Source organism: Rutidosis leptorrhynchoides, chromosome 8, assembly GCF_046630445.1.
Source record: "Rutidosis leptorrhynchoides isolate AG116_Rl617_1_P2 chromosome 8, CSIRO_AGI_Rlap_v1, whole genome shotgun sequence".
NCBI classification, from domain to species: domain Eukaryota; kingdom Viridiplantae; phylum Streptophyta; class Magnoliopsida; order Asterales; family Asteraceae; genus Rutidosis; species Rutidosis leptorrhynchoides.
The window spans coordinates 100,138,395-100,147,325 of NC_092340.1; the positions used below are offsets into that span (position 1 = coordinate 100,138,395).

At 32.6% G+C, this 8,931-nt stretch overlaps 1 long non-coding RNA gene across 1 annotated transcript; it reads right to left on the reverse strand.

The window, feature by feature from the left end:
- Positions 1-2,854: 2,854 nt before the first annotated feature.
- On the reverse strand, positions 2,855-4,644 carry LOC139861305 (uncharacterized). Its single transcript, XR_011763713.1, has 3 exons — positions 4,520-4,644; positions 3,308-3,967; positions 2,855-3,217 (listed from the first exon to the last, which is right to left on the reverse strand). It is a non-coding gene; the product is annotated as an uncharacterized lncRNA (long non-coding RNA).
- Positions 4,645-8,931: the final 4,287 nt, after the last annotated feature.

Here is an 8,931-nt window from a genome sequence, read left to right on the forward strand (position 1 = left end):
AAGTATACTTTGAATCTGTTTCAAGGTAACGTGTAATTTATCTACCTGCAACCAATAATTTATACAAATTCCATGATATAAGTAGTTCACATGTGTAAGTTAATACGATGTTATATAGTATTTGCTAGGTAGAATAGAAACAAAAACAATATCAAATGTACCATGGAATTAATGATAACCCAAAAAACGGAAAAAAAAACTGAAGTTGAAAAAGACAATATTGATAACCAGCCAGACTTTGCAGTTAATTTTTTGGTCAAGTTTCCCACATATTACTCATGATCCTAATCTCTTAACGTGTTGATGAATGGTAGAGAGCAAAAGTTGTTTGCTTTATTTTGAGTATACTTTGAACTAATATTTATTTGGTTAAAATAATACTAATAAATAAAAAGTCGTAATATCTTTATAATAATAATATCAGAAGTTATAATAATGATAATACTCATTTTACAAATAATGATGATTACTAAAATTGGGTAATTGGGCTTTGTACCATAATTGGGGTTTGGACAAAAGAACGACACTTGTGAAAATTAGACTATGGGCTATTAATGGGCTTTATATTTTAAGAGCGAGCAAACTATCCGCCAACAACAAATCGAGATTTTCTTTCTGGTGTTTGATCTTTCCTTCCAAGTCCATTACACATGCCTAAAGCAAATACAAAAATGTTATTAATATATGTATTTATGATATATAAGAATCTGTCGATGACCAAGATGTTGCCACCCACAAGCCGATCTTCCAACTAATCATTGCATATAAATTTAGTTAATGACCGATTTAAACATGGTTATAAGTATGTATTGCTACACAAAGTTTAGCACTGCAAATTATTAAAACATTTCATCAAACATGAGTTGGTTAATAAGTTGTATCAATAATAAAAATTATATATGCGTATTAATTAACATTAAAATAAGGGTCTTTGGCTTCGCAACCCTACACAGCGTACACCTTTATGGACAAGGTTGTAAAACTCGCGACTCGGGGCGAACTCGGCATGAGGTTTTTGAGAAGTTCTCGGCGACTCGGGGAGAACTCGGATGTCGACTTTCGTTGACTTTTTAGTTTTTTAATATATTTTATACATATTTAAGTTTATAATAATGATTTATTAACTTATAGAGCCCATATATGTTAGTCTCATCCCATTTATTTATATTTTTAACTCTTTCATCCTTAACTTTTTCTTCCTTAACTCAAATTCTGGCCAGTAACTTCCAATATCCGCCATCAAATGTCATTTTCTAGCCCCAAGAATATGAAAAATGTGAGAAACAAAAAAAATTAAAATTTTGCAGGTTTGACCGGCGTTGACCAAGGTCGACCGAGTTTTGACCGAGTTTGTGGCCGATTTCTCGCTTTCTCCATTCTGCGATTTCTCCCCGAGTACTAAGCCGAGTCGAACGAGTTTTGCAACCATGTTTATGGATCATTGACCATTCAAGGCTCATAGCTTTGAAATAGTCAGGTACATATGCTAGCAACAGATATAGACATCGTGATCCCAAAGAGTGTATAGAAATTAATTAGACACTAAACAGATTAACGAAGTGAACATATAGGAATAATTACTTAAATGCTTATAAAAAATAATTGACTCCATGAATAACACCTTTTTAGCCAAAAAGAAGAAAAAAACATGCAGAAGTTTAACTATAACCAACCCCAACCTATTCGTGAGTGAAGGGGCAAAAATGACTACCCCTAAGGATGATAATTCAAAACACACATGATAAAACAGATCACAAACCTAGAGCAAAGGTAAAGATCTGGTTGTAGAAAGTTCTCTCTGCTACCATATCACATAAGTTAAAATCACAGTAGTTCCATCACCTAAAGAATATCCGACAATCTGTACCAGAAATAAAAATTTTGAGATAAATATATAAAAAATTGAAGCAAATAATGACAAAAATCTGGGCAATACCTGAAGCTTATAATCAGAATAATGTTGAAAGGTTAAGAAGAATTGGAGTTGCAAGCTTTGCAAACGGTCTTCAAACAGGAGTGGGATTTACATCTGGGAGTTACGCCTGTACATAGCAATAGCATTATCAACTGAAAAAAAAGACACTATATGCCTACATGAAAATGACGCGACTGAAACAGGAAAAAAGTATACCACTCGATCTAGTCAAAACAATTTGTAATGATATCAACAGCACTCAATCTAATCCAAGAAATTTGCTCCATAGTAGCACTTACAATTGTCTCCATTACATCTTTGCCACTCGAATAGCATTTCCAAAATTCAAACCCCCATGAGTCAAAGAACAAAGGTTTTCTCGGTTCAGATGCTTCATTCTGATGCATCATATCTTGTACAATTTTTAGAAATGAAATCAAAAATTTTGATGGGCAACCTTCATCCTTAGTAATATTTCCATTATCCTTTTTGTCTCCATTTTTATCCAACGGTATTGATTCCTTCTTGACCCTCGGCATTTTTCCGATCCTTATTTTTCCCTTCTAATTGATGGCCATCATTAACCTTTCTCTTATTGTGTGAACCATCTCTATCTTTTTCGGTAAAAATTTTAACTCCCTTTGATGGGCAATGTTTTTTAGTCTTCTTGATCTTGTCGTTATTCTTATAATCCATTTTTATTAGTTTTTCATTATACGAATCCTTGAGAGTATGGAGGCTAAAGCACATCCCCTGCATAATAATTGTTGCTATCCAGGCTTACGCAAACTTGTACATTATATAATACATTAAGAGTTGTTAGCTGCATGATACAATTAAATTGATTAAACACTTTCTTCAAAACCATGTACGATACAAAATGGACAAAAAATAACAAATTAACATCAACATCTTAACTTATAACAATTTGGATTTGAATTCTAGTCATCTGAGCATCTATTAGTTACGAAGTTAATTACTATAACATGGTCATCTGACCCGACTGAGATCAAATACTATGTAACCAATTCTAATGATAGCCCTTTTTAATTCATACAATCATTACCCAACCCAAGATCCATCCTATTTGTCATAATATAAATAGAAAATGCAAGTCCCAACCAACTGTGTAGTAAGCGAATAAGAAAATACAGACCTAGGTGCGTACCTAGCATTCATATTTGTATCGCGAAAGTGACTTACCTCAACTGACCTTATTAGTGTGACTTAGCACATATCACCACTTTCTTTCCCTCGACCATCTTTGAATGATCAGCCTTCTTAGCACCACATATATAGAACCTAGAAACGCACTGATATATAAGATATTACTATTTGAAATAGTAAAATACATATCCAAAAACATGGAATAGAATATAGGTGTAAAGTGACCTTTAGCAGGTGCAGGTGTCTACCCCTGAATGCAAGGTTGAATCTGTTTTCTTCCAGTTGTGTTGTTGCTGCAGCAAGTTTATAAGCGAGCTGAGTAGTAGCAAAAACATATTAAGGCACCAATTGTGTTGTGCATCACCTGAATAATGCACATGTAACTAATAAGCAGAACATCTATCCATGTCATAATGATTCGTAAATTAAATCTTTTGACCATATTTGTGCTTTCTATGAAACTAATCATTATATACAATACATAAAATAAAATAAAAAAGGAACAAACAGCGCAGAGCTTCTTAGTGTTCTTAACAACATTCTTTAAATTCTCCAAAGTCTCTTGATGATACTCACTATATCAGATATCTCCATGAAAAATCAAATCTAGCAAATACCACAATCCACAATAATGATATCACTGCAAAATCAACTACTCACTCTCATTTGTAAAAGTAAAAATTACTATGCAAGTCCACTTGTCATTATGAACAAAAGTACACCATTATTCTGACTATCAAACAAGTTATCTACCTGACTTCATTATAAACAAATAAGCCTTAAAATCAACACACAAACTGTAAATTTGTATGAATGCTGTGAAATACCAATAAGCTTCAACTAACCTGATGGGTGTAACTAAAGATCTCAGTGCTTCTCAACTCCCTGGACAACATCCGTAGAGTGGTCAATTATCAAAAGACATAACGATTAATTAATAATACAAATACATAAAATATTTTTAGTTTGAGTTAATTCATTTTTCAACTACTCGTGACGGTATGTTATCAAAAAAAATACAAGCTTTGATTTTTTTATTTTTTTTACTTAAAAAAACCCAACAACCGTGGAGACCATGGTAGTAACTGCAAAAGGAGCATTCAAACATTGTTTTACTCCTAAAATCGCACAATAATTTAAATTCAAACCATGGTAGTAACAAAGAGCCAAAACGTAAAACAACAATCAATTTGATGGTAGTAACTGCAAAAAAGAGCATTCAAGTTCAAACACCGGTCAAGAATCACTGTACAAAGAGCTGAAACTTAACTAAGAGACAAATCACAAGAAATTTATTTGTAATATTGCTATTATGGTGAAGATATCAGCAAACTATGGTGTCGATTGTGTTATTAACAACGACAACCATCGCTCTAAAGAATTTGTATGAAAAAAACCCTAAATCGGAAAATTACCCTGATATTTCCATTTCCATACCTTATAAAACTGAATCGATAAACCCTTCATCGCCATTTGATTTCGGAGAAATAGATATGCTGTTGAATTGATATGTTGAATTGAAGATAGTCGTTTGTATTTTGAGAGGAAATTAGGGTATTTTTCCCTTTGTTTAATCGTGAAGGAACTCAATTTTGTAGAACCCTTAATTAACCATTTTGATCCCGTCCTTTTTTTTAATGGAGGGTATTTTAGTTATTTTATTGTTAATCTTTGAGATTTATGATATGGACTTTTAAAGGGTGTAGATTTAATGGATGCTTATAAATGAATGGCTAGGATTAAAAAGTAGACATTTAGATGATTTATTTTTGTGTTTGTTATTATATATAGTATAGTATAGATATAGAAGTATAGATATAGATTATTATTATTATTATTATTATTATTATTATTATTATTATTAGGAATATAAGTATTATTATTACTATCATTATTATTAATTAAAATTATTATTTTATTTAAAATTAACATTATTAGTAAAATTATCATTATATGTAAAATTATCATTTTTATTAAATTTATCATTATTATTATCATTATTAAAAGTATCATTATTATTATTATTATTATTTATTATTATTATTATTATTATTATTATTATTATTATTATTATCATTAAACATTATTTTATTATTACAACAACAACAACAACAATACCCAATCCAACGAAAGTGGGGTATGGGGGAGGTGAGTGTAGACAATCATTCCTCGTACCCTAGATTAGAAGGAAGTCACTACTCCACCCGCGGGTATAGAACCCGCGCCTAGATAAGGTCGTCCCTCCCTCTACTCTAGCGCAAAAGAGATTATTATTATTATTATTATTATTATTATTATTATTATTATTATTATTATTATTATTATTATTATTATTATTATTATTATTATTATTATAAGTATCATTATTTTTAACATATTATTATTATCATTATTGTTATTGTTATTACAATAAAAATTAATCATATAAAAACATACCTAATAAAACTATATTATAATTATTTGTTTAAGGTATATAAAATAAATATAATTAATTAAGTTATTAATGAAACACATGATTAAAATAACAATTAAATCACTAATAATATATAAATTTGTTCGATTACCATTATATGTGTTAATATATATATATATATATATATATATATATATATATATATATATATATATATATATAGGTTCTTGAATCTGAGGCCAACCCTGCATTGTTCAGTATCGTCGTATGCATATTTTTACTACAAAATATCGTATCGTGAGTTTCATATACTCCTTTTTTCAATACTTTTACAATATATATTTTTGGGTCTGAGAATACATGAAATGCTTTTATAAATGTTTGACGTGATAGACACAAGCAAAACATTCCTTTAATGAATTATTATACAGACGAGTTGTTCTGTGGATTATTATATCGAATATTGTGACACCGCTGATTTTTTTTTTTTATACGTGGCGGAAGCATAATATTAATTTAATACGATATCCACATTAACTATTGTTAATACAACCTGTGTCACGTGTCATTACAAAATACTTGTTTATACAGAGAAGACATATTTACAAAAAGATTATTGTTTTCATAAAGCAAGACAACATCAGAGTTGACTCCTGTCAAACATAACATCTTCATGCCCGTCTTCTCCCCAAAAGCATAAACTACAAAAGCTAATAACCTGCAGGGAGGAGAGGGAGGGGAATTAGCACGAAGCTAAGTGAATACGACTAACTACAGGCCATAGCATACATAAGTGTTATACTAATCATGTCACATAGTCTAACACACAAACATCACCCAGTAGTGCAGTCTACAGAGACTCCGGCGGTTCGGCCAAACCATTAACCTCCAGTTGATCGGGCTGGGGTTTACCGGAAGTTCCTCCTACATACCGTGTTGCATAAATCCTCCACACGCGACGTACGCGTCATTCAAACATATACTACACGGATGCAAATAGGCTACCACATGAGGAACCCAACCCGCAGGTTGATCTCTCCTATCGAATTAGGCTACCACAAGATAGGGACGCACTGGGCTCCAGCAGACAAGCATCAACTAACATGCAGTCATCACAAGGTACTAACTAATCACAACAATAAGTATATCTAGCAAGCATGACAATCATAATATAACATGCTACAATATACTATATTCTCCAGTTAGTCCCACTCACCAAATACCAGCAAATGAGAAGGTATTCAGCTATCTAATCACTGAACCTTCTCTTTCTCCTTTTCTCCTGAGAAAACATATACACAAGTTAGTTTCTGTCCGTTAACACTAAATAACACAATATAAAAATTTTTGTCAGAAAAACTGTCCGCTAAAATTTTTCTCCTTAACACTTTGGTAAAATATTCTGCCCTGGACACTCAGTCGGTCGACTGACACTGACAGTCGGTCGACTGTCTACACAATCGGTCGACTGACCTTCTCAGTCGGTCGACTCACTTGGTATTACATCAATCGGCCGAATGTAATTCTCAGTCGGTCGGTTGTCTTCGTTAATCGGTCGGTTCAACCCTCAGTCGGTCGACTGTCGACCGACTGTCGGTCGACTGTCGACCGACAGTCGGTCGACTGTCGACCGACTGTCGGTCGACTGTCGACCGACAGTCGGCCGACTGTGTTCATCTTCATCAGAAACTGAACAAAGGCTACGGACTTCAAGCTAAATTCACCAAAACTCGATCTAGAGCTCGTTTTCGACATCAAAACTTACCACAACTCAATTACTACATGTTATAGACTATAAACCCACAACAATTTGACCATAACAACACTTAAATCACTTGTTTTGACCCAAATTCAAGCTTTTGAACAAATACACTTAAAACACCATTTTCTTGAAGATTAAAGCATGAAAAGCTATGAATCTTACCTTGTTAGAATCAGTAAACCACAAGGAACACGAAAATGTAAACGATTCGAGCTCTGGATCAAAGATTAGAATTAGGGTTTGATTGTAGGTGAAAGGGAGGGTACGGGAGTGTTTGGGATTTTTCTAGAAATGGGAAGAAGAACACAGCCCACTAGTCACTTAATTGGGTTTAATTCCCACACTGTGTGACACGCGGGTATTTATCAGTTATCTGATATCTTTCGTACATCATTTGGCAACCCAAACGAAGTCCAAATTAGATAAACAAACCTGTTCTGTGACCCTTGTCACAAACTGGTCCTAACCACATTATTATTTAATAATAAATATTAAATAAAAATAAAAGCACATAGTAACACAATACTAACTTAAGGGCACATTAGTAATCTTACATCTAGGCCCGAATGAGGATGTTACAAATATCGCCCCTGATTATTATATCTTGGTAACCTAAGAATTAGGGAAATTGCCCCTAATTGACGCGAATCCTAAAGGTAGATCTATGGGTACTGACCAGCCCCATTCGGGTTACGGATGCTTTAGTACTTCGAGGTTTATATATATACAGACGATACTTGTATATTACAGACTGAAAGTTCTGTTTATTTTGGTGATAATCATGATGCGCTTTATATGTTAAGGTCGGTTACCAAGCAAGGTTATATATATAGAGAGAGAATGATTTTTATACATAGGTTATGTATATGTTATTTTGTACACGAGATATGTGTACGGTTATTAAAAATCGCAAGGCAACCTACGGGGGAGAAAAGGATACGAACCTACTCTGCCAAGCATTTATGATAAATGGTTTCGTACACGAGATAGATGTACTGTATTTAAATCTTGTGGTATATCAAAATGACTGAATTTTATTGTTTATGATAAACCTATAAACTCACCAACCTTTTGGTTGACACTTTTAAACATGTTTATTCTCAGGTATTAAAGAAATCTTCCGCTGTGCATTTGCTCATTTTAAAGATATTACTTGGAATCATTCATGGCATATTTTAAAAGACGTTGCATTCAAGTCGTCGAGTTCAAAAAGACTGTTATTAAGTAAATGGCAGATTAGTCATTCATATTATTGGAAAACATATACCAATTGGTATTTTGAAATGAGTTGTCCTTTAAAAGAATGCAATGTTTGTAAAACGTATCATATAGAGGTCAGTACCTCACAATGGGACCAGATGTTGAAGACTTCGTCCAGGTGGATTAGGACGGACCTTTACAACTATGTTATAAAAACTTTTTATAATGGCTTTAAGTGTTAAATGGAGTATATAAAATTTGTCAAATTATTTGTTACAACTTACAAAGGACAGGTAAATAATAGTGTAGACAAGTCGTTACTCGATTCTCGGTATCGAGTTGTAGTTGATAATCAGTGAGGATCTTATTAATGTCTATTATAACTCACGAAGTGGGAATCGGTGATATAACACGAAACATAATACATTACTTTAACCAATTCATATGGCTTAGACATATATATTTCAGTTCACA